Genomic DNA, 27798 nt, shown 5'->3' with positions numbered 1-27798 from the left:
ATCTTTGAAATCACTACACCCAGTGACTACACTGTCTTGGGTACAAAGAGGCACAAAGTCATAAAATATCAGGATTTGCATGCAGAAATGAGAGCAATGTGGAAGAAAGATATGCAGTCATTTCTATTATTAGTAGAAGCAGTGGGTCTTATAAAAAAGAATCTACAAGTTTATTTAGATATGTTACCAATACATGTAACTCTGTACGAATTGCAGAAGGAGTCATCACTGGACACACTGCGGGTGCTGCATAGAGCACTTCTGGCTGACATTAAAGATTGAAACAATATTAATTTCATGAACTTTTATCATACTTTGACTTAGGAATGGGGTCCATTCCTGTTATGGTATTAGAAACCCAAAAGATTTGGAGAAATTAAAGACTGAAATTACTGCTATTCCATTAGATAGTATCTGTAATCATTGATGGGCTTCATATTATATGGACTAGTCACATGTCAGAGCAGAATGATTCCAGTGCCTTTTGACATCTTGCTTTTGGGATACTGACTTGGCTTTGGAGGGATAGGAATAACTCTGCTATTTTAGAAGTGTGAGGCATCTGCTACTTTGTACATGCCAAGGAGTTATATTTTGATGATGAATGGGATCTTATTTGAGGCAAGCCAATCAGTCCGTAGGACAGAGGTTGTGAAAACTTTTAATCTGCTATAGAGTTACAGTTTATGACATATCATTAGTATTAGGAGGGGGAAACAATAGCTAATGGGAAGGGGCTTACAATAACTACTAGTGTAATGCTGAGTTACAGCTCAAGATTCACTCATAGTATTGTAGTTACTGCTAGTAGGTTGGGGTACAAGCATGAGTACTTCCTGCTTTTGCAAGCTAATATGATATTATGCTACTCATCCAATTTTGAGTTAGAAGTTTGACATGCTAGCTCAGGTTATAGACTCTGTAAATAAACCTGGCATCTTTAATTGCAGAATTATAGTTTGAATCATTGAACTGGCATTTGTTGTGGGATACAGATATGTTTGTCACTATTACCAGGTACTTTGAAACTGTGCTAACTGTGAAAAGTACAACTATAAACTAATATATCAGAGAAAACAAAGGAACTGCCGCAGTTTAATATTTAAATTAATATGGATGTCTGTGGCTGTAAAAACTGTGTTAGTCAAGGAAAATATAACTTATTTGGGAAGTCATAATGAGAGTGACAGATTCCTACCACAGGAGCTTGCTATAGATTCGTTAACTGCAGAGTTCCGGTTAAAGAATCTGAGTTGGTATGGAAGTAAAAAGTAGCAGTAACCCCAATGAGACTAGAAAGCCATAACCACAGGAGATTTTTTTGCTTAACTTGTTACCAGCAGTTGTTAAAGCTGATATAACAGTTTTCTAGTACATATTATGAGTATAAGGAATCATGGGGACACAGTGAGATTCCAGTTACATTTTGTGTGTCTCAAAGATTATAAATCATAAAGTCTGTGGTTGAGAATGCAATAGAAAAATGGAAGAATCATCAGTCTCATTTAAGGAGAGAACAGGTGTATGAGATGACATATGGTCTATGTATAATACGAGACAAGAACTGATGAAACAATTCCCAATTTGTAGTATAGACATAGGATTAAAAATGAGTTTCACTTAGACAATGGCATTTTGTATAGATAGTTAAGAGGCAGCAATAAAGGATGCTATAGCAAACGGGTGCAACAGCTAATGAGAACAGACTCAATTTTTAATCTGTCTGCCTACTATTAACAATCAACCAATAGCAGAGCTGCATTATTATGCAACTAAGTAAATAAAATGAATTTTCTATAAGGATACAGTTCATTAGTGATTACAATAACTGTTTAATAATAATTACAATTATGATAAGGCTGCAGCTCATTCAATTGTGCACTCACCGGGATATAAGTGAAACAATGTAAATTTTATATGTAGAATTATGAAATGGTATCATTTATGATGTTTGCAGTAACACCACTGTTCTGTCATGTGCAGGATTGTTGTGAAAGATCTAGACAGTCAGTTGTGCCAAATTGGGAACTGTAAAAATTGATAAGAATGTAAAATACTGGAATTATTTGTCTATACTACAAATTGGGAATTGTTTCATCAGTTCTTGTCTCGTATTATACATAGACCATATGTCATAACTGAAATGAGATTGGAATGAATTTCTTTATTTAATTACCCAAACTTGTGCTGAACAAGTGCCAGTCTCTCCTTTATGGGCCAAGTCTTTTTGTACTTTTCAGATTGAATTCTGCACATGCTGTAGTTCAGTTAAAATGCTTTATTAGATGTTAACAATATCAGAATTCTGTACTGATATTGAACTGCTTGACAGCCTTTACTCAAAGAAATCAAAGTCTGCCAAGAGATGGAAATACTTCCCAGGCATACATGGAGGCATGAAGAGGACTGCTATGTCCCCAGCTTAGTTGGTAACCTAACGTTTAGTATGTGGTGTACTGTATTTACCAAACTGTGATAGTTAGCTGTAATATATTCGACATAGACAAAACTGTAAGAAAATTGCAGCAAAGTTTTTAAAACATTGTTACAATATTACAAGTAGACAGATAAATTAAGGTGAATAGTTGAGACCAGTTGGCATAATGGCTAAGGTCTTTACCTCCCATGCACAAGGTACAAAGTTCGATGTTGACCTCTGGCCAATACCTGTTTAGAGTTTGCATGTTATTCCTGTGTCTCTGTGGGGTTCTTCCTACCTCTGAAAAAACATGTTGAGTGCTTCCTTCTCAAACTCAGTAAAGAATGGAGTTGTTGGCAACAGCACACATTCTACATGATGCTCTATAGGAGGAAAGAGTTGTATAAACCAACCATTTGGGCATCTGCTGTGGTGCACAGTATCCCCATGATAAGAAAAAAATGGATCACAGGCTGTGCACCATGGCAGGGATATGACTGTAGTTGATTTGGTTGTGTTAGCTAATTGCATTTAATAGTGCTACATGGCCTGAGGACCAGGTCTACTTTGACTTACCTCTTTGACCCACTCTAAAGGTCCAAGGGGTGCATGTGCCCCTATTGGCCAGTGTGCCCACAATAAAGGCCATGAACTCAGAAGTGCTACAGTCAGGGTAGGTTCACTGACCACAGCTTGGAAGCGGATGACATGATGGTGAGGTGGAGGTTGGACCTCCCTTTGTTGGAAAGGCAATGCAACAACACCACTTGGCTAGAGTCTACTACTCAGGAAGAGGACAGTTTAGAAATGTTGTGGGACTTGTGGTGAGCAAGAGGCTTCAGAAAGCAGTGAAGAATGTCATCAGAAGTAATGACAGACTCGTAGCAATCAGACTCCATTGTAAGGATAGGACAGTATTCATAATCTCAGTCTATGCTTTACAGCAGAGTTGTGTTAGTGAGGAAAAGAGAAACATTCAAAGAGCAGATGTAGGACCTACTAGACAAAGTAGGACACATGTTAATAAAGGGTGACTTGAATGGACATATCTGGATAGACAAAAGAGAATATGAGGACTGTCTGGGTTCACATGGGTGGGGCAACAGGAATAAAGAAGGAGAGGCCATTCTAGGTTTCTGACTGGCAAATGCCTTGATAGCCAACACATGGTTCAGAAATAGAAACAGTCACAAGATCACATACAAGAGTGGCCAACATGCAACCTTCCTCTTAGTAAGGAAAGGGCAGTGGGGTAGAGTCAGCAATTTCAAAGTCATACCCAGTGAAACAGTTGGCCCACAGCATAAACCACTGGTTGTCACAATCAGCTGCAAGCATCTATCAGAGAAGGCTCTAAGGTCAACAGAGACTAGGCTGAAGACCTGGAAGTTGACTGGAGAGAAAGTACAGCAGTTTTCAGGAATTCCTCAGGGGTCTTGCACCTCAAAAACAAGAAGAATTAGGAGGAGTTGAAGAAGAATGGCAGCACCTCAAAACAGCATGTGTGTGGACTACAGAACAGATATGTGACCAGGCCAGATATGGAAAATGGAAATAAGGTACATAAGGGAAGCTGGTAGTGGAATGTAGAAGTCCAGGAAGTCATCCAAATAAAGAAGGAGTGCAGGAAAAAGTGGAAGATAGAAAAGACGGACCAGGCTAGGAAGGAATACTTGTTGGTTAGCAAAGAAGCTGAGAAAGGAGTTGCAATAACAAAGAACAAGGCATCAGAGACACTTTACCAGCTTCTGGAAAGTAAGTGAGTAGATAGAAAAAAAACTATATCAGGTTGCAAGGCAAAGACAGAAAGGGTTGTGGGCATATGCCCCACATATATTAATCATACAAAATAATAAACATACCCCACCAACAATATGGAATATAACATTAAGCAAAAACGCTTAATATATAGAACCATAATACAGGCATAAACAGCTCCTCAATGTACATTCAAAAACTTATTTACCAGGTATTTTTGCCTACACAAATATTGTTGCCATAATTTACAATCTGCTATTTACCATTCAATGTTATTTTACATCAATTTAAAATTTTTATTTTACATTTTATAGCATAAACACTACTAGACCTCTGTTAAACAAAGCAGTACAGTCTCACAATATTAATAGAATTGCCCTAAAGAAAACACTACTAGACCTCTATACATTCAATGACAACACATTGAAATAAGAAAAGCAATTTCACTTTCAAATCACTGATGGATAATGACTAGCTTTACATTCCTTTTCAATCAACTGGCCCATGCACAAAAAAAAAATACATGTTCTTTTGAAACACCTTCCTGACAGTAATAAATTATATTCCTTTTCTTTTTAAAAACATTTTACTTGTTACAGAACTTTTTTAATTTAATTAATTGCGAACACTAGTTGAAGCAAATAAACAAAATTGTTGAAATAAATTTTTACGCCCAATTACAATTCAGAATGCATCCAAATATAGTAAATGTAACAACTAAAAGCAGAATTAATCATATAATTCATCATTAACTGCTAAAGTAAATAAGTAATATAATTCTACATATAAACAACATAATTTCAATGATGACAGATAAAGAGGAGATTGCCCTTTAGATATAAGAGGTATATAACATAAAAAAAAAAACAATATATATCATATAAATTTACAGGACTGGTGCCTTTAAAAATGATAATTGCCTAATATGGAATAAAAAAAAAAAAAGACAAAGGTAAATAATGTCAATAATTACTGGACATGATATGGAAAGGAGAACACTATCCTATCTCTTAGACAACAGAGTACAGTCTGCCAGCAAAGCATCTATCAATGCAAGGGAGAGAACCAGTACAGTGTCAGCAATCTATCTACATGCACGTCAGACCATATCAAACATAGACACCTATACAAGCAGCATATTATATGCCACATAGCAACTATAAGCAACATGGGACAAAACCTGAAGGCCTATGCAGCATAAGGGGACAAAGCAAAGCCCAAATTTATATTTTTGCTACCAAAAATGCTTTGTATGAAGGGACCACATTTTAAAACTTGTTGTGTTGATCTTAGAAAAGTTACTGCTATAAAATTTTTTTAAAAAACATTCATGGATTTCCCAAGACAGAAACTTAAATGGCTATGATTTAGTGAAGAAGTCAATCATTGCAAAGAGAACAACACACACACAAGGCATGAACCAAAAAAAACAGAGAAAATCATTCAAACATTCGCAAACACAGAGCAACACACACACACACACAAACACGTTTCTAAACATTCCCCTATTTCAGCCGCAGCTTTCATTTAATAGACTGAAACATGAACAGTATACAAGTCAGATACTCTTTCCCATACCCTTTCATCAGCAACATTTTCAACACATGACTTCAACTCTAAGTTATTTAACACTCAACACAGCTATCCTTAACATCAAACTAATCACACTGACACTTATCCTTAAACTTACAATCAATAAATAAAAAAAAAACATAAAATGTAAAACTAAATCAAGAAAAATATTAAGTAAAATTAAAAATAAAATTAATAAAAAAAAATAATGGTTGGCTAAAACATAAAATGGCTTAAAATAAAGTAAAATGGCTGTACATGTGGTGTATATTTTTTATAGAATATTACTACAATAGGTGAATTACTGAGAAGCTTATCCTAAACTTAATTGTGTAAACATGCTAGTCTTTGTGATTACAGAAAGTTGTTTTGCATATGCAATTTGTACATTACATTTTTTTATAACAGAGTATAACATGCATTCACAGCCTGTTTATATATTTTTAAGTTTAAACCAGCCTGTTTATTCCCTAAACATTTTACAAAACCAATTTAAAGCCAGAAAACATTTGAATCAAATTTCAAAAAGAAAAATGCAATAGTCAACAGAAAAAGTAAAGCAAGGATGATTAATGGAATCATGCAAGAATAGCCAATAGCTGCATTCTGACAGAATAGCCAGCCTCTCACCCATATAATTGTGACACTACACACACAGGTAAATACTAGTCCACTAAGCCCAACACATAGTGATTACTGTCATAAATCAGTGTGTCAGTATTCCTACTTGGCATAAAAAAAAAAAAAAAAAAAAAAAAAAAAAAAATTAAAAAAAAAAAAAAAAAAAAAAATAAATATGTATATATAACATTTATAAATGACACTAAAATAAAACATAACTTAAGAGTGAGAGATTATAGAGAGAGAGATTATAGAATAAAGAACCGTGAAGACTGGCTAAGCTATACCTGTAGAGTTGTGTAACAGAGAAGCTTTCTTCCCAGAAGAGAGAGAGAGACGTTCTTCGAACTTAAGAGCATTCAACTTCATCTTTACTTTTTTATCACATTTTGGGAGCCAGACCAGACATCATTTCTTTCCCCACAGCGGCAGACCAGCAGTCGAATTTAATTCTCACAATTTCTTTGCAGCATGTAGCAGCAGTCATAGCAGTCATGTCGCAGGAAAGTCAGAAGTTTTCTCCTACTCCTCAAAACACTCTTTTTCCCTCCATTTGACACCCAAACCGCATGACGACCGCAGGGAACATATTCGACAGAGTCATGGGAGTCGAGCTGATCGCCAAGTGGCACAAATCAGCTCAAAAACAAAAAAAATAAAAAATTTAAAAAAAAAAGCCGAAAAGAAGCCGGGAAAATGGGTGGGGGGGAACGGTGGCACCCCATTATTTGACCCCAAAACTCTAAAATAACAATAGGTACAGTAGTACACAGTTGGGAGGTTTGGTTGTGAGTGTTCTCCCTGGGGCACTGTAAATTCTTACTGGAGATAGCGCCCACAATCCTCCTGGACATGAGTAGTCATTAATAAATACAATCCTAGGTTTTGACTAGAGTATCTATGGTATTACATTGGGATGAAATGGCCTAGCTTGAAATTACTTTAGGGACAGTAGCCTAGTAACCTCCTATGATCCTATGAAAGATAAAGAAGAGAGTCAAACACCCTTCAAAAGGATGCCAGCAACAACCTGCTCACCAGTTCTTAGCACATCAAAAGGCAGATGGAAGAATACTTTCAGAAGCTTTTTAATGAAGAAAACACCACAGAAGCTGTACTGCCCCAGATCCAGCCAATGATGAGAGAAGAAGAGGCGCTCACCATAGTAGTAAGATGAGTACTAAGTAAAATTAAGTCAGGGAAAGCAATAGGCTCAGATGAGGTCACAGCAGATATGATAAAGATGCTGGATGAGATGGGGAGAAATGGTGGAGAGATAAGCATATCCCAGATGACTGGTGAATAAACATCTAGTGCCAGTGCTCAAGAACAAAGGGGACATTCACAATTGTAGGCAGTAGGTTAAAGGTCATGCTGCTAAACCCTAAGAGTCTAAACATGAAACTGCACTCATTGCAAGCATTCTTAACCCTGGAAACTGCTGACATCTGTGCAGTCACAGAAACTGGGTTCAAAGCTGCAGATAGCACCACAGTCTTACCTGGTTACTCATCCTAGCATACATTCAGACCCCAAATTGTGGGCAGTAAAGCCAAAGGAGGTGGAGTTTCAATATATATTAAAGACATACACACCTCCAGGCTGGTTAAACCATATGACACACAGGAGACACTCCAGGTGCAGTTAACCATTGAGAATACCTCTATTAAAATTATAGCTATCTACCAGCCCCGAAATCTGACTCAAGATGCCCAATCTACCTATCTGGACTTTTGGAATCTATCAAGATATAACCCTTTACCCTGATCCTGGGTGACTTTAACTATCTAACCATAGACTGGAAGAACTACTCATGCCAGAATATAAATGCTCAGAGATTCCACAATTTTGTCAATGCAAACACTTTGGAGCAGTTAGTTGATAGGCCCACAAGAGGTGATAATATCTTGGACTTGGTATTAACCAACATGAGTAACCACTGCAGCATCCCTACAGTATCATCCTCCCGTGTAAGATCCAACCATAACACTGTCACATTCAAAGTCACCATCTCCTTCTACCCCCCCTCTAGCTAGAATCAGACATAAAAACTTCTCCAAAGCTGACTACAGCCTCCTAAGGGATGGTATAAACAGCTTCACAGCACTCCCCCCTTGCAGGAACTGACACTAATATCCAAAACTACACCAAAGCACTATGTGATCATTTATATAGATGCATGGAATCAGGAATACTCAACAGGACTAAATCACCCAATGCAAGGAAGTGTAAACCTGTCTGGTGGACATCTGCAATAAATAAAATCTCTAACAAAGGAAAAAAAATTGCTGACCAAGAAAGAACAGGTGCCCAATTGAAAGCAATGTCTCCTTAGCTTGAACAAGCAAATAAGAGCACTAGTGAAATTCTCCAAAGAAAACTTTGAGTCCAAATTGGCCACATCTACTAGAGATAATCATAAGACCTTCTTCACATATGTCCGCAACCTCAAAGGAAGAACCCAGATCTGTTCAGAACTATTGGTCAAGGACACCACATATGCAAATGTCGTCGATATAGCAAACTTATTGGCTGACAGATTCACTAAAACATCACCCCTCTGCCCCCCACCAGGAAATCAGGACATCCCCAGTACCTGCCCCCTTCCCCTCATATCTTGAACAGGTCATCACTGCTCTCTCAAAGGCAAAAAATACACCCTCCATGGGAGCCGATAACATCCCAGAGTGCATCCTATGTGAACTCAGGCAGGAACTTGCAGCACCATTAGGCACTCTATTCAACCAAAGCCTGAGTACTGGCTTCATCCCAGCAGAGTGGAGGACAGCCACTGTCATCCCTTCGCACAAAGGTGGAGCGTACACCGATCAAGGAAATTATAGACCCATTAGCCTAACTAGCCTGATGTGCAAGGCCATGGAATGGATTATCATGGACCTCATTAACAAGGACGTTGGCAACCTTGAAACACTTGATCCCACACAGTTTGGCTTCATCAAGGGGAGGTCATGTCTGTTAAATTTGGTCGACTTCTTTGAAACAGACGCCAAAGCCATGGATGAGGGGAAGATGGTGCACACCACCTACCTTGACCTGGCCAAAGCCTTCAACATTATTCCCCACTCAAGCATAATATATAAACTTTCTCAACTAGGCATCAATCTGTATGCTACCAGATGGGTAGCAAACTGGTTCACTGACAGAACCCACCTAGTCAAAATAGGGGAAGCCACCTCAAGCAGTAGACCCATAACAAGTGGCACACCCCAGGGTTCGGTCTTGGGGCTTCTTTTATTTGGAATATACTTTTCTGAGGTGCAGGCCAAAATGAGTGGGCTATGGCTGACCAAGTTTGCAGATGACTGCAAGCTGGTTGTTGTCATCAACTCCCCTAGTGATGTGGGCATCCTCCAAGAGGGTCTCACCCAGACAAATGACTGGTGCCAGAAACATGGCCTCAAGCTGAATACCAAAAAATGCATCATCACCCCCTTTGGGGAGAGTGATGTCCCCACAAATTATCACATTAATAACAATGTCCTAAGCATGTAATCATTTGTGAGGGATTTGGGCACCCAGGTTGATAGCAGCCTGACTTTTGACCACCATATTACTTCCGTTGTACTGAAAGCTTTCTACATGGCCCACCTCATAAATAAGGGTATCTCATCCAGGGACAAGGAGGTCATAACATCCCTGTATTCTTCCCTTATAAGACCCATTATTGAGTACAATGCCTCTTTTGGCATGTACCTCGCAAAGCACATGCAGCAGCTGGAGAGACCACAGAGGTTCCTCACCAGAAGAATTCAGGGCCTCAAACATCTACCATACAAAGATAGGCTAAAAGCCCTATCCCTCTACTCAGTTTCATACAGACTCCTCAGAGGTGATCTCTGTCTGACATACAAGGTGATCTTGGACCCCGCCTTGATGAGACTGCTGCATATCCGCAAGTCAAGCTCCACTCGAGTAACCTGCATGCATGGCCTCAACCTGGTCTGTGACATCCACAGAACTTGTTGCAGGACAGATTTGTGTTACAGAGACTCCCCTATCTGTGAAATAGACTGCCTCTCCATGTCAAGCAGAGTAGGTCTTTACCTTTTTTTAAGTGCTACCTGGATAACTGGATGGGAAACCAAACATACACCCCTGGGATTTCACCCGTGTCCCTGCTGGACAGGGGCATTGGGTGCTGACTTTTCTAAACATAGGCTAATCTCTTGGCTAGGCTTATAAGGGCCTCAGAGTCAATAGCCTAGTAACTTCCTGTGATCCTATGATCCTATGATCCTACAGAGGTATCAAACTCCTGACACATTGCATGAAAGTTCTGTAGAGGGTAACTGACAAACAAATATGCAAAGAAGTAGAAAGTAAAATGGAAGATGAGCAGATTAGATTCAGATCAGGATGCAGCACACGTGACCCAATGTTTGCAGAGAGACAGATAGTTGAGAAGAGGCTAGAGATGAGGAAAGAGTTCAACTGGGCATTCCTAGATTTGGAGAAAGCATATGGCAAGGTCCCAAGAAAGCTAATTTAGGCAGTCCTGCAGTGGTCTGAAGTCCCTCAAGCATTGGTAGAATTAGTGCAAGCTGTGTAAAAGGAGACAATGACTCAAGTAAGAACAGTGTTTGGTCTTACGGATGGGTTCCCAGTTGGAGTAAGTGTACACTAGGGTTCAGCTCTGAGCCTACTGCTGGTTATACCTGTGATGGACTACATTGGCAAACAGGTCAGATGGGACAGAGCAACAAAGTCACTGTGTGCAAACATTGTGGCATTGCAGACAGACTTTGAGCAAGAACGTCAGCAAATGATAGGGAAAGGGAATGCAAAACTGAAGGCACATGGGATGAAACTTATTACAGATAAGACAGTGCTAATGGCAGCAAATGATGAAGTTCAGAAGAAGTTGAGAACTGATACATACATACATACATACATACATACAAATATTTCAAGCACGGGCATTAATGCCCTTCTAGCTTGCCAATATACCAAAACATTGTTCCCATAATAAGTGTCCAGGCTTGTTATTAAAAATATCTAAACTAGCACTTGCTTTAAAGTAATTTGGTAGTCTGTTCCATGCATCAGCTACTCTGTCAGAGAACCAATTAGTACACTCCTCATTCCTATAGAATCTTCTACATAGGTTGTCTGATGATTCTCTAGTACTTTTGATAACCATAAACATTCCCAGAGGTAGTTGTCTCTAAATGCCCTATATACCTGAATAAGATCTCCTCATAGATATCTGTAAGAGACACTGTACTAGTTCAGATATTTTAGTTTTTCATAATAAGTTACATTTTCACATCCATGGATGCCCTTGGTATGTTTTGGCTGTACTCTTTCCAGTTTACTCATGTTTGTTTTCTTATAGGGTTTCCATATTTTTATTCCATACTCATGTTTGGCTCTAATGTAACTGACAAACAACAACTTTATCAGTTTTGATTTCCTGGACTTTATAAATCTTTTTATACAACCTATAGCTCTATAACTCTCATTAACCAATTAGTTGACATAATTAGAAAAACTCATAGCTGGATCTAGCCGTATACCCAGCTCCTTAAATGAGCCAACAGTTTTAATCACTGTGTGCTATATTAAACATTCACCTTTCAATTTATGTCTCCCAAATCTCATATGCTTAGTTTTTGATGTATTTATTAGTATATTGTTCTCCTGTGCCCAAATGGTCAATTTAGTCAAGTTATTTTGCAAACATGCCTTATTTGTAACACATGTAATCAGGTTACCCAATTTACAATCATCTGCATATAGACTGTAGAACACCGCAGATGAAAAACTTAGGTCTGAAAGATACAATCTAAACAAGTAAGTGCCTAGGACACAGCCCTGTGGGGCGCCCTGACTGTAACCAAGGATTTCACCTGTCCAGTTGCTGTATGACAGAAAAGAAAATAGTGAAACAGGTTGACATCTTCAAGTATCTGGGAGGAGTGGTTGAGGAGAAGGGAAGTCTGAATGAGGAGGTCAAAGTTCAAATCAAAGGGGCTGCAGTCAGCTGGCATAGAGTGTCAGGTGTAGTATATGACAGAAGAATGGCAAAGAATCTGAAAAGTAAGGTGTCCAAAACAGTGGTGTGACAATACTACTGTACAGCATGTAAGCCTGGGTAGTAAAGACAGAGAAGTTGAGGAAGCTAGAGCTGATGTAGATGAAGTGGCTAAGATGAGTGGTAGGATGCCACTGTGGGAAAGATGAAGACATGAGGACATAAGAGAAGAAGCCAAAGTACCTCCAACTGTACAAAAGGTCAAAGAGAATAGATTACAGTGGTTTGGGCATAAGTGAAGAATAGCAGAAGACCATCTAGTGAAGAAGACAGGAAGAAGACAAGAAGGAGCAAGGGCATCCATCAAAGAGATGGTTGGATTGTGTGAGAGAAGACCTGCAACAGTCAGGCATGAGTGTGCAAGAAGTCATGAGAATGGCATTGAATAGAGAGAGATGGAGACAGTTGATATGACACCTACCCCATGTAGAAAATGGGGTAAAGTGGGCTGCTGATGATATGGATTAATGCTCTTTTTGGGCACATAACATTAGGTGCGTTGTTGTCAGAAAATATATTGTGTTGTGTGTGGGACAGTGTGGCTTTGGAGGAGATGAGTATAATGGCTTTTTTTTAAACAGAACAAGTTTATTGCAAAATAATTATATACATAACAATGTCACCATGCAGAAATTGCAAACCATTGACCAATTCACAGCCATAAACTCTTTACACATAGGAATATGTGTAAAGAGTTTACACATAGGAATATCAAAATAGATATAGTAATATAGAAATTAAAGACAATAACCTTGTCTACAATATACTTCCCCACTTGCTTCCTTTAAAGTTTTCTATTATGATCAATCTCACAATTAAGCAAAGGAAAGGTGAGGTTGCCATGGGTATATCTAACATCTATTGAATACTAAAAATTGACAACAGCAACATTTTCCATTAGTGTTATACACATTTTTATATAGCCATATCATATAAACTCCTTCCCAAAACATTGTCAAATAGAACAGAATTAACACATCAGCAGATATTTATTTTCAATCATGGCGCCTATAAGTTTCTTCATATCTGAAAGGGATTCTTCACTTTTTTTCAGGAGGTGTCTTATTATGTAGATGTGATGCATATGCTGTATAATGCATGACATAGCTAAATATACACCATAGAGCATCCCATTTGTATTCATCCATGATTATGTAGGTCCGTGCTGAGAACTTTTAAACGTATTGTAAGAAAGATTCATGCTAAGAAGATGGCAAAGATTTCCAGTGTCTAACAAATAACCATTGAATGATAATGCTATTGTTCTAATCCAAATGTATGTTGTATAGAAAAATGGCTGGGTTCTGATTCAACTCTTAGTAGCCAAAAATTATTTTCTTTCTTAAAAAAAGCCAATTTTTGGCTATTAAGGGTTGAATCACTGTCCACCCATATTCCATCTGAAGGATTTGTGTTGTCCTCAGTCAGTCCCTTATTCTTTATAGAAGTAAGTTATTTTGACTTTATTCTGGGAATAACTAATGGAATTTGGTTTAGATACCAAGCTGTTTGTTGAGCTTATGAGTAGCTTACCTTGTAAAGCTTTGAGGCTCTTTACTATATTACTTAGGTGTAAGTATTGCCACCTAGAGATGTTTGAATTTCCCAAGTTGGCATTTAATTGATTGAATTCTATCAACCTAAGTTTCTGAGGATAACAGATATCTTGAATGAAGAAGATGTTTACGTCTAACCACTTCTGCCAATGTGTGGACCTCCCATCCACCTTGTGTGGTTGGTAGGCCAGATCCTGCTCATCAGGAACATGTTTTAATGTATATTTGACCACTCAAAAAACATTTCACCTACCCATTTTCCGATCATCCAGGATCTCATGTTTTATTGGAGTCAGGATGACTTTTGGAGTGTGACTGATCACTACACAGGTACAGTTCTATGAGGAACCATTTTGGTCTGGGATGGCTTCTTGATAGTAAGTATTGGTGTTTAGCTATTGCTTCATTACATCGTTCGAAGTTAGACAATCCTACACCTCCCTGATTAGTCAGTAGAGACATTTTAAGCTTACCTACTCTAGGATGTGAACCATTCTATATGAGGTTTGCAATGACCTTTTGAAATGTCTTAATGTAGCTGGATTTGTGTAGATTAGGAAGGTGTTTCATGCAGTATAAGACCTTAGGAAGTATGTACAGCTTTACCAATTCAGTTTTTTTTTGAGAAAGGGAGGAAGGTTTTCTTACAGCATATGGTTTTGTTATTGAGTGAATGGTAAAGTAGTTTACAGTTACAATATAATACCTTATTACAGTCTAGGGTTAGGGTAATAGCAATGTCATTTACCACTGTCCTGACTTTCCAATGTTTTTTGTTAAATCTGGGGGGGGGGCAAATCTATCAGAGTCATTTTAGGTGAGAGGAAATATTATGTATTTTGATCATTAATAGCTGACCCTTCATGTTGTTCTAGGGAACAGAAACATGCAAGAGCTAGACCAATACTGTTTGGGGGTTGGGTCACCCATAATAGCAGTCATCCAAAAACTAAGAGGAAGTAATTGCACATTTAGTTGGGTGAGCTATCATATAATCATTAAGTGAATTGAAAGGTTTCTAATGTGCACTTCAGTGACTCATGCAAACAAGAGACTAGACAAAGGGCAACCTTATTCAGACCCCTTATTAGTTTTACTGAGTTTGATAATATTCTATTGACAGCAATCTTAGCTGTTTTGCTTGTGTGTAGTAGTTCACATGTCTGTATAAAAGATGGGGAGAAATTCATATTTGTAAAAATTTCTCATAAGGCTTGCCATTTGACAGAGTCAAAAACTTTCTTAAAGTTGTTTAGGATTGTACCTCCTTGGTGGATGTATGTCCCACACCATTGTTGAATATCTAACCAAAACCTAATGAGATTTGAGTGACTATTTTTATTCATAAGAAACCCTGTTGAAAAATTTGAATTGTAGCATAGATCTTTAATGTTAGTTTGATTAGTGAGATGGAGTGGTAGCTAAAGGGAATCAATTTGTTCTGTTATTAGGTTTGGGAAACATTAAGATTTTAGCCACCTGAGACATAATAGGAAAGTGGCCAATGTGTTCACTTTTCTTTGAAGAGCTTTAGTAGTGAACCCCAGAGTTTATCTTTATAGTCTTTGACTAGATCCGATATGAGACCATTTAGCTCGGGAGTTTTACCTGACTTTAAATTCCCTATGAAAGCCAATACCTCTGCTTTAGATCTCTCTCTCTCTCTCTCTCTCTCTCTCTCTCTCTCTCTCTACCATTTGATAATTGGACTCAAACAATTTCTCTAGTCCCATTTGTTATCAGAATTTAATTTAAATTGTTTTGAGCTTTAGATGTGAGTTTAGTCTGAAGTAGAGAATATTTGTTAATAAGGATTCTTGTCAATATAAAATGGTTCTGGATATATTACATTGTCTGTATTCATTATATAGGGTATGGATAATTCCATAATTCTGTCTTGTGCCAATCTAGCTATAAATTGATGTGTTATGATGTCCCTCATCCAGAAAACTTCTGGATCTCTCCAATTTCTACTGGAGGGATGCATAGTTCACTTGTCAGAGTTTTTTACTTTCCCATCACAACCTTTGCTAGTTAGTATTTATCTTGTTTGTCTATGCATCCCCCATTTTTATATGCTTTCTCATCTTCTTTAGGGCAGCCTCTGCATTGGTACCCTCCTGATTTTTTTTTTTCATAATCATTTAGAATGGGATCTTAGCTTACTTATGAATATCTACCACATTGTCCATACCATGCCTCCTGCTAGTAATTGCCAACAAATTGTCCAACTTTGTTACTACTTCTAGGATCAACTTTGGGTCCACCCTCCAGTGGGGGAGGGGTAACATTGGTGTACCTGAATTTAAATGGTATAGAATGGTTTAACTTTTAATATGGAAACTCAAAGGCCTAAGGAGCACCCTAGCATCCTCTTTACATGGATGTTCTTCCCTTAAGGGATATAAGCTCTAAAAAGATTAGCATTTTCTTCTATTGCTTCTTGTAGTTGCATGAATTTGGCAACCAGATAAAAACTTAAGTTCTTCCTTCTTGAAACCATGACACTAATTGTAGTATATTTTACTCTGTTTTTATACTTCCTTCCTTCTTTTAGATTATAAAGCAGTTTTAATTACAACATTTAAAGATACAGAATACTTTGCAGATGTTCCTTATTAAGATCACTACTACAGTAGCCTATATGGTCTATATCCTGCATAGGATATTACAACCAATCAGCTTCTAAAGCTTCATAGCACCTCCCATATGCCCACACCATTAACCAGCTCAGGATGACCTGACTAAAAGTCAGTTTTGGGCATCAAGCCTTTCATAACTTTCACACCACTGAGCAGAGTACTCTGTGGGCTTTTTGAGATTGTTAGTCAACTAATGCCATTCCATTGCTGGGCAGATAAGTTCCCTTTGTGAAAAAAAAAAACTTCTACTTTCCTTTTTTTCACAGAAATGTATTTTTTCTGTAAAAGATATACATTTAAGCTAGGAGAAAAGGGGTTTTGTTGACTGTCTTGTAACTTTTTGTACTTTTAAATGGGAGCATCTCTTTTACTTTTGTCATAAAAAGTTGCTAAATGTTGTTTAAAACTATTTTTTGTGGAAAAACTGTTATTAGTTTACTTTTTTGGGACTGGTGTAAGTGTTTAAAGTTCTTTTATATTGTATTTAACTGTATTGATGACTATTGCTGCTAAGCTTCCCCAGGAATCAGGCACGATTTTCGACTTAGCCTTGGAACAACTTACCAGTTCCTCAATTGTACCTTCTTCCAACTGCAAAACAAAAGAAAAAAATGAAATAGTTAAGCAGCCTTTGCCAACACAGCAAGCTGATCATTTGCATCAGCTGCAGGTGGAAGGTACTGCCGTGGACAAAGCTCGTTCCTTAGACCACACATCTTTTTCTTCAGATCCCTCTGGTGTACTCCCTAAAGCCACCATGGACCAAGGGTTTGAAACATCCTCTGCGGCTGATGGAATTCCCATAGCAGGCAAGAAAGAGCTAATCTTTTTTTTTTTTTTTTCTTAATGTGTCAGTTCTGGGTTTTTTCTTCAGCAATTCCTGTGAAGAAGAAGCAAAACCTAAACATATGTCTTCTCCTGTTTCAGATAGTCTGTACTGCAGTCATTTATCATTATTATCACAGGACCTAATGCAGGCTCTTAACTTTTCTTTTAAATCTTTATTTCTGGTAAGAGGAAAAAGAGATTCCTCTTTCCCAGAAGAAATTCAACTGTTTGAACCTATTTGGGAACATAAAGGGGCAGATGCAGTTTTATCTCCACACATTTCTGATTCATATTCTGAGGAGAGTATAATATTAGATAGTCACTGTGAAGGATTCTCTTTTTTCTAAGACTTTCCAGAATGAATCAGAAAATGTTTGGATTTCTTACTATTGGAGTTTCCAGAATCTTCTCCTATTCCTTCAGTTATATCTGCACTGGAGGATGATTTTTGTTGCAGCCTGCAATTTCCCTGACAGCCAGCTTGCTACTCACAAAAATCAGATAGATTGTATTAGGTTCTTCATCCTTTTAAATTTCTATACACTAATCCCAGACCTGAAGCAGTAGCTATTACTTTAGTGAATCTAGCAGTTTCTAAACACTTTGTTAGTACTATTCACCTTCTGACCAGGATGGGAAGGCATTTGACAAGTTTGAGAAAAAAAGTGTAGGCTTCTGCAACTTTCGTTTTCAGGATTCTCATTTGTCGGGCTCATATGTTGAAGTTCATTCTGGCTATTTGTTTAACTGTGAGGACTGTTTTGGCATCAGTTTCTTCCTGTGTGGAGAAATCTGATTTATGTAAGTAGGTTTCTTTTGTTTTCCAAGTCAATACTCACTGTTTGAAATGTGCTGTGACTGTGGATGCCACTTCTAGGGCTGCTGCCACTGGAACTGTTTTGAGGAGGTTTTCCTGGCTTCAGTCTTAGAACTACTAAAGGATGTCAGGAAAGAAATTTTAAATGCTCCCATGGATAGAGATCTAGTTTTGGGGCCTTCTGCTGAAAAAAAAGTTATTAAAATTGTGATAGGAGAGGAAAGTTGATTCAGGAAATCTCTCAGATTTTCAGCCATTTTTCTTTAAGTTTTCCAATGGATTCTTCAATCCCTTGTCTAACTTTAGTAAAAAATAAAATACGAATCCCAGCAAAATGCTGAGAAGCAAAAATTTAAAAAGCAGTGAGAAAGGTTCCAAAAAAAAAGCAGGAACCCCTCAGAACAAAGGACTATCCAATAATTCTGAATGACTACATGAGGAACGTTTCCCTCATCTCCCACCATGGTAATAGTTTAATCCTCTCTAAACGTCTAAATTTCAGTCTCTCTTTGGCAACAGATTGTTTCAGACAAATGGGTTCTGGGTGTGATCCATCAAGACTACAAGTCACAGTAGAATACTCTCTCTGCTTTTCAGGGACTTTTTCCTCCTCCACTGGACCAAATACTTCTTTTCCTCCTTTCTTACAATATATGATGTGTCAGGAGGTACTAGAAGCTGTTCCTCATCCTCTATTGGAAAAGGGATTTTATTAAAAAATGCTTCTACTGTCAAAGAAAGAAGATTCTTGGAGACTGGTTTTGGGCCTTTCCTTCTGGAACTTGTTTGTGATTCAGTTCAAGTTCAAAATGCTTCCATTTCACAACTTACTACCTATTCTTTCTCTTGGGTTACTTGGCCACCTTAGCTTTAAAAGATGCAATGATCACATTCACGTTCATCCAGATTTCAGGCATTTCTTAAGGTTTTGTGTGTCTGGATGACATTATCACTTCACTGCCTTTATGCTAACCACTGCCCCAACAGTATTCACAAAGTCTTTAGCTTCTGAGATAGCCCACCACAGACTGTAGGGTATCCACACTTATCCTTTAGACAACTTGCTTATCTTTGCAATGTTATTTAAAAAGTGCCAGGAATCACTTTCTTGGGTAAGGGATGCCCTACACAGGCTGGGATTACAAAAGAGCATTCAAAAGTCTTTTCCAACTCCTTCTCACAGGAGTTTTTTCTGGAGTGCTTGCTGGACATCTCGGTACAAAGAACACTTCTTCCACAGAAAAAAAAATATATCTATATTTTTATTGATTTCTGGGGTTTTCCTCTCAGTCTTTTGTCTCAGCAAGAGAATTTCTCAGGATTCTTAGTTTCATGACATCTATGATTCTCATGATAGATTTTGCAAGATTTCAGAGGAGAAAGATATAATGGTATCTGCATTCTCTATGGTCCCAGCATCAAAACCCACTGACTTTCAAATTTCTGTTTTAAGGTTTGTAAAAAAGGAGATATGTGGTGATGACAGCAAATTTCTCAAAATCGATATCTTCCATTCTCCTCCCCTGCTCCATCACAGTCAGTCACAACAGATGCCTCAGACTTTGCTTGGAGAGCAGTTTCGATAGGCATAAAAGTGCAGGGTCTTTGAAACAGAAAAGACAGATCAAAACACATTAACACAATAGAAATGCTAGCTCCTACAAATGCTCTCAAATCTCTGAATCATCTGTGGTCACTAGGGACCTCTTCAAGTGTTTACAACAGCACCATAGTAATGCAGTACATAAACAAACAAGGGAGCCAGATCTTAACTCCTGTGCTGGCTAGCTACATTAGCACGGGATATGGCTTTGGATCATAATCTCACTCTACTGGCATTTTATATCCTGTCATAGCAAAATTGTGTGTCAGACAAATTAAGCAGGACCAGAAAACCCTCATGAATGGAAATTGAATAAGAGGGTCTTGTAAGATTTGATCCATCTGTGGACAACACCTCAAGCAGGTATTTTGGCTTCCTCTCTAAACACCGAAATGGCAAAGTTTTGTTCCAGGACTCCATGCAAGAAAGTCTGAAAGGCAAATGCATTTACTTTCCTTTCCTTTTCTTTTTTTTTTCTTTACTCTTCCTTTCCTTGGACAGGAATGCTTCTCTACCCTTTTCCACTGATTTACAGGGTTCTTCTGAAGATTCAGAAGGACGTCCCAAAGATCATTGTAATAACTCCCCAGACAACAGTGCTTCTCCCTTCTTTTGGAAATGGCCAGGGACAATTACCACCAGCTTCCTCACAGTCTGGATTTTTTTACACATGATCAGGGGTGTTTGATACATCCCAGCCCCAAGCAACTGCAACTCACTGCTTGGATGACACAAAGGACACCTTGTGGTGACAGTAGGTGTCACACAGTGGAGATCAAGACAGCCACGCTTCTTCATCATGTTCTTTGCACAAGTAAAGATTGGAGTCCAGCATGCAGAGTTATACTTCCCTTGTGGGGATGGCTGTAGTGGGATAAGACGAGGCAGTGAAGGCGAAGGGGTTTCTCCCAATGGGGAAATGGTGGGAGACCTCTCAAGGCCAGCAAGTTGCCCAACTTTTTATCATCCATCCCTTGCCAGGTAACAGAAGGGATTCCTGGGTTGAATAAATATGGACAAATCAGTCAGCCCTCTGCACATACAGCTATTGCACGGCTCATAGACATCAAAAGACTACAAAAACATGGTACAGCCAGCAAACAGTGGACAGTAATCCATTTATTGATGGAGGATGGAGAAAAACAAAACAGTTTCGGCCTTCAGGCCATCCTCAGTGTCTGCATTTGTTGCAAAATGTCACAACCTTATATATAGCAAGTAGTCTGGCGCCACCCAGAGACCATGAACAAAATTACATCACATATATTTCACATATATTCATTTAGACCAGGGGAAAAGAGTGCACCCAATTTTATAATCCATTTCTTTTCCATTTTGTTTAATATTCCATGCCAACCTGATTTGTTACGTGTACTCCAATGAGTAATATCAATCACAGTAAATCTAAACTTGGCCCGGGGGTGTTTTATTGTGTGTTTATATAGTGCATTGGTTGGTTTAGCAGTCCTAATGTCACTAAGGTGTTCTGAAATCCTAAATTTTACACAATGGGAGGTTTGTCCTACATAAAAGGCTGAACAACTGCATGATGCCAAATAAATCACCCTATCTGAGTGGCAATTAGCGAAAAATTTAATCGAAAAAACTTCACCAGTATTTCTGCTTGTGAATTCCTTGGTTTTGAACATGTTGTTACAGTGTGTACAATGTCCACATGGGAAGCATCCCACTGAAGGGCCACCTTCTAAGGTTATTTGTTTAGATAAATTCTCATTCCTGTTGATGTGTTTGTAATGATTAAAAAAGGAACCCATGTTCCGACCCCGTCTGTAAGAGAAGTGACATCTGTCATCCAGTATGGCCCTGAGCTTGTTATCTGCTAACAATATGTTCCAATGTCTCTGCACACAGTTGATGAGAGCATCGGTATTTCTCCCATATGTGGTGACCAATCTAAACTGAGAATTAGATTTCTATTTGTTCTCCCTATATTGTAGCAGATTCTCCCGAGCGCAGTGGTGCAGCGGTTAATGCTGTCGCCTCACAGCAAGAGGTTCTCCGGTTCGATTCTCGGCTGGGGTGCCTTCTGTGTGGAGTTTGCATGTTCTCCCTGCGTTCGCATGGGTTTCCTCCGGGTACTCCGGTTTCCTCCCACATTCTAAAGACATGCTTCTGGAGCATTTCTCCCCGGGCCTCTGCTGAAAACAGGATCTGTGGAACCTAGTCGGACATTCCCGGTTAAAAAAAAAAATAAATAAAATAAATAAATAAATAAATATTGGTAGCAAGTAGTCTACCCTGAGCAATGTTAGGCAGTTAAAGTAACATTGGTGACCTTGCAGCGGTTTTGATATAATTTATTATGGATCTTACAGATCTGTTGAGGGGCCTTTCAGCTGATAGGGATAATTTAGCAGCCTTCGGGCTTACTAATTTGGGGGAAGGTAACAACAGGGAAGCCTCTGTAACAACTAACAGTTGTGAAATATCATTCCATAAACTGAATAAAAGTATGAGGAAATTAAAATGTGTGGCATGCCAAACTTTTCAAAGCCTACTTAGCTAAAGATATATCACCCAGGGGACTGAGGGGAAAGATACAACCACTTGTCTCCGAAGCAGATTCTATATTATTGAACAATGGGCAGAGGCTCAACACAAATCATCAATGGAATCTGTCCAAATTTTATCAGCATATTATGATAGGACCATAGACAAACACATAATAGAAATTACTGATATGTGTAATGACATCAGTAAATTCGAAGGTCAAGAGGGCTATACGAATAACCTCCAGAAATTGGGACAGGACCTTCTCAGCCTTGAACAGACATTAAAGGACAAGAAAATGGGCAAATTTCACCGGGACTTAAATGATTATGAGGGAGGGCACCCATTTTCCAGTAATAGACAAGTTAGGTTTGAGCCTTCCTACAGGAAGGTTAATAAAAAGAAAAGACACAGATCTATCTTGAAAAATTCAAATACATCAAGTTGTGACGAATCAGGTGAGGACTCCTCAACCACTTTTGAGTCAACTACACAACATTCCGCTGACTCACCAGTATCCAAAAGGAGAAATTCTTTGATCCCTTTAGCCAAAGGTACAAACGGGGTGGGAGGAAACACAGGGGTGGAAAACATGGTAGATCTATTGAATCTGATTGTTCAGAAATGAATAATGTGCTAAACATTTCATCCACCACACTGTCCAGAACACAAATACAAATTCTTAATAAAGGACTTAACTTCATTCCTGGTTTCTTTATCTCTGAAGATTCATTTGCTAATGATATTTCTCAGTTTTGTCAATTACTTAACTTGAAATTATTTTTTCAGACAGAAGATAATTCAGGCAATGATGCAAGATTTAAATATCATAAATCAACGTTTATTCCACCAATGCATCCAAATGTATCTATGTTTTATAATTCCACTCTCAAAGATTTACACTTCAATTTTAAGGATGTGCATGTAAAACAGAACAATGTATCCAGGAAGGAGATGGATACTATTATTGAAATGGCTAATAACAAAAATTTAGTTATATTGTCAGCAGACAAAGGGGGTGCCATTGTAGTACAGGATTGGCCATCATATAATTCTGAAGCTATGCGACAGTTATCAGACAAGAGATACTATACACATATGGTGATCGATCCTACACCAGGATTTAAAAAGAAAATAGATGAATTCTTACAACTAGCTAGAGAGGAAGGTATTATAACACAAGATACTCAATACCATCTTACAGTATCTGATCCCTCTAATCAATACATTTACTTCCTCCCTAAGATACATAAGGATCCTATACATCCACCAGGTCAACCGATTGTTTTGGGTAGAGGTTCCATTACTGAACCATTATCTCAATTCCTCCCATTACACCTTAAACCTTTGCTACAATATGTAAGAGCAAGAATACAGGATACCACTGAATTCCTCTGCATTATAGCAGATATGCAGCTTGAAGAAGGGTGGTATTTGTGTACTTTGGATGTTTCTGCATTATATACCAACATCCTCCATTGGGCAGTCCTAGATGCATTGGAGTATTGGTTGACGAAGTCAGAACTCTATCCCCCATGCTTCAATACATTGTTACTTTGCTTGTCGGAGCATGTATTGACTAAGAATGTGATATTTTATGGGAATGAATGTTATCTATAGACCAAAGGCACTGCCATGGGGGCTTTTTTTGCCCCTGTATATGTGGATCTTTTATGGCCTATGTTGAAGACCAAATTATCATTGATAGGGCACACAACATCTACATGGATGAGATTGATATATGGAGGAGGTATTTGGATGATTGCTGGATGGTATGGAGATCTGACATTGTCTATCTCAAGGAGTTTGTCACCTGTTTGAATGAAAACAAATGGGGTATTGAATTCACGATAACTTATGACAAAAATCAGATTACCTTTTTGGTTGTCTTAGTCACAAAGAATGCAGATTATACACTAACAACAGAAATGTATCGGAAATACCCACAATACAACTCCTTGCTCTATGCCTCCAGCTTTCATCCACCTCATATTTGCAGAAACATTCCAAAGTCACAATTTCTCCACCTTAAGAGGATTTGCTCAGAGGAAAGGACATTTTCCACCTATGAGGCAGACTTATCTATAAGGTTTCCGAACCGTGGGTGTCAAAAAGATGACATTGCTCAGGGTAAACGATTTGCTACCAATACAAATCGGGAGAATCTGCTACAATATAGGGAGAACAAACAGAAATCTAATTCTCAGATTAGATTGGTCACTACATACAGGAGAAATACCGATGCTCTCATCAACTGTGTGCAGAGACATTGGAACATATTGTTAGCAGATAACAAGCTCAGAGCCATACTGGATGACAGATGTCACTTCTCTTACAGACGGGGTCGGAACATGGGTTCCTTTTTTAATCATTACCAACACATCAACAGGAATGAGAATTCATCTAAACAAATAACCTTAGAAGGTGGCTCTCTAGTGGGATGCTTCCCATGTGGACATTGTACACACTGTAACAACATGTTCAAAACCAAGGAATTCACAAGCAGAAATACCGGTGAAGTTTTTCCGATTAAAATTTTCACTAATTGTCAGTCAGATTGGGTGATTTATTTGGCATCATGCAGTTGTTCAGCCTTTTATGTAGGACAAACCTCCCATTGTGTAAAATTTAGGATTTCAGAACACCTTAGCGACATTAGGACTGCTAAACCAACCAATGCACTATATAAACACACAATAAAACACCCCCGGGCCAAGTTTAGATTTACTGTGACTGATATTATTCAACGGAATACATGTAACAAATCAGGTTGGCATGGAATATTAAACAAAATGGAAAAGAAATGGATTATAAAATTGGGTGCACTCTTTTCCCCTGGTCTAAATGAATATATGTGAAATATATGTGATGTAATTTTGTTCATGTTCTCTGGGTGGCGCCAGACCACTTGCTATATATAAGGTTGTGACATTTTGTAACAAATGCAGACACTGAGGAAGGCCTGAAGGCCGAAACCGGTTTGTTTTTCTCCATCCTCCATCAATAAACGGATTACTGTCCACTGTTTGCTGGCTCTACCATGTATTTGAATAAATATGGATCATAGGGCTTTCATTCAACCCCAGAAAATGCATCTCCTGTATCGCCAGAACAAATGGGCTAATCCAATATCAATAGTGAAGCCAACTGGGAAAGTCTTTGGAGTGTGCAGTAAAAGTGGCAATCAGAGGGCAATTGTTTACAGATGAGGTATCACCCGACATGATGCTTCAGGAGTCATCCTATTTAATGCACTGCTGTCAGATATGATTTTTTGGAAGACTGATAGACAGTGCCAAGGTACCTGCATGTTTCCTTAAACGGGAATTTTCTGGGTTTATTTCTGCTGAACATTTTCTTCAAACATATACCATTTTCACTTTACTCAAAGACTGATCCAGCTGTAAAATAGCTGTTTCTCTAAGTTTGGGTGGTTTGAGGGGGATGGGGAGGTTTAGGGGGCACTGTAACTAAAAAAAAAATAATAATAATAGTATTCACATTTTGGAAGTCAGCATCAGTAGTGTCAGCTGCCCAGAAACAGCACTCAGTGACAGTGACTTTTGCATTGATTAGTCATTGAGTATTCAGCTACTGTGGTATATGAGTTTTTTAATTTATTTATTTATTTCCAGTTTGATGACCAGGAAGGTCCACTGGGCTCAAAGAGCCTGTTTTCAGTGGAGGCCCGGGGAGAAAAGCTTCAATAATACATAGTACAAGCTCCGTAATATGAAGTACAATACATAGTGGAAACAGAAAAACTAAGCAAATGTTACATACAAAATAGCAAAAACTAAACAAAAGTTAAACAGCAGCTTGGAGAAGGATGTAAAGCATATTTAAATGTTTAGTGGTTGAGAACAGTAGTACAAGGTTAAATTAATACAGAGGTTTAAATTATCTGGGAATGATATAGAAGTAACATTAGCATGGATGAGTTCTTTATGCATGAATATTAGCATGAGTTAAATTAATACAGAGGTTTAAATCCTCTAAGAGTGGTATAGAGGTAGCATTAGCATGAAGGCAGTACATAGGGTTAATCAATAGTGTGTAAGGAAGAATGAGTTCAATTTTCTGGAAGCCAATTTTGCATCTTCAAAAATGGCAAGTATATTATGTAGCTAGTTAAATGTGTTTCAGTAATACTTCTGTCTTTTCAGCTTTTTTTTTTGTTCTGCTTTCTTCCAAAATATCTATAACATCTGTAATAAGATGCAATGACCAAGCTCTTTTAAAAAAGTCTACTAGGACATTTAGATATATGTTTCTGTTTTAAAAAAAGAAAACCAAATGACATCAAACAGACTTTTTCACAGTTTAAGAAAAGACTCAACTCACAATAACTTCTGCATTCTACTTCTTAAACTAATGTTAAAGAAACAAGAAAACAATGAAGCTTCCGACCCCAGAACAAAATAATAACTGATGCAATGCCTTTGTTAAAGAAAAGCTTTTGTAACATTACATTGCAAACGTTTGAAAGATTTCGACTCTACAGGTTTTGCGTTTCAGAAGCAACAATCAAAAAATCTCAAGAGATAAAATACCTAAACATCTTGGCAAGAACTGTGGCTGGAACATTTGATTTCTATGTAGTCTTTCTTTCAAAACACAGAAAGATTTAACAAAGGCTTCCGCAAGGTGTAAAAATACTTCAATATCGATCAACTGGCATTTTTTTTTAATTTAAAGTATTGTTTCTTTACCCAATACAGTCTAAATTTCTGAAAGCAGTAGTTTTAAGAATAATTACTAGAACATTCAGCCTGGTTATTGAATTAATCAATTTTGTTATACAATTGGTGACAGAGTAACCCTACAAAAAGTCTGTGTGAGAATTTTGTTTAAAAAATGTATGTTTATTAATTTTTAATTGTTAAATTGGAATGCCAAACTAAGAAGGTTTCATATTTAGTTGAGTTCCAGAGACAAAAGTTTCAGATATGTACAAGCAGGAATATTAATCAAGAATAGTCAAAAGAAATCAGAAATTCTGATTAATAAATGTGCAAAAAGATGATTTAAAAGTACAAATACAAGACTGTTATAAGCACAAACAATCACAGCATACTTGTTTATTTGGCTAATGACATTCACATCAAAGGAATTTATCAGTTTACAAGAACTATGTAGTTAGAGTAGGGAACAGATGGAGGAGACCTGAGAGATGGAGGTATGCTCTAGAGAGAAGAGGAATGAAGGTCAGTAGGACTAAGACAGAATATATGTGTGTGAATGAGAGGGAGGATAGAGGAATGGTAAGGATTCAAGGAGTAGAGGTGGCGAAGGTGGATGAGTTTAAATACTTGGGGTCAGTAGTTCGAGTAATGGTGAGTGTGGAAGAGAGGTGAAGAAGAGAGTACAGGCAGGATGGAGTGGGTGGAGAAGAGTGTCAGGAGTGATTTGTGAC

The sequence above is a fragment of the Protopterus annectens genome, chromosome 5.part1 (genome assembly GCF_019279795.1).
Source record: "Protopterus annectens isolate FY-2018-M chromosome 5.part1, PAN1.0, whole genome shotgun sequence".
Lineage (NCBI taxonomy): Eukaryota > Metazoa > Chordata > Ceratodontiformes > Protopteridae > Protopterus > Protopterus annectens.
Note: the sequence above shows the minus strand (reverse complement) of the source record.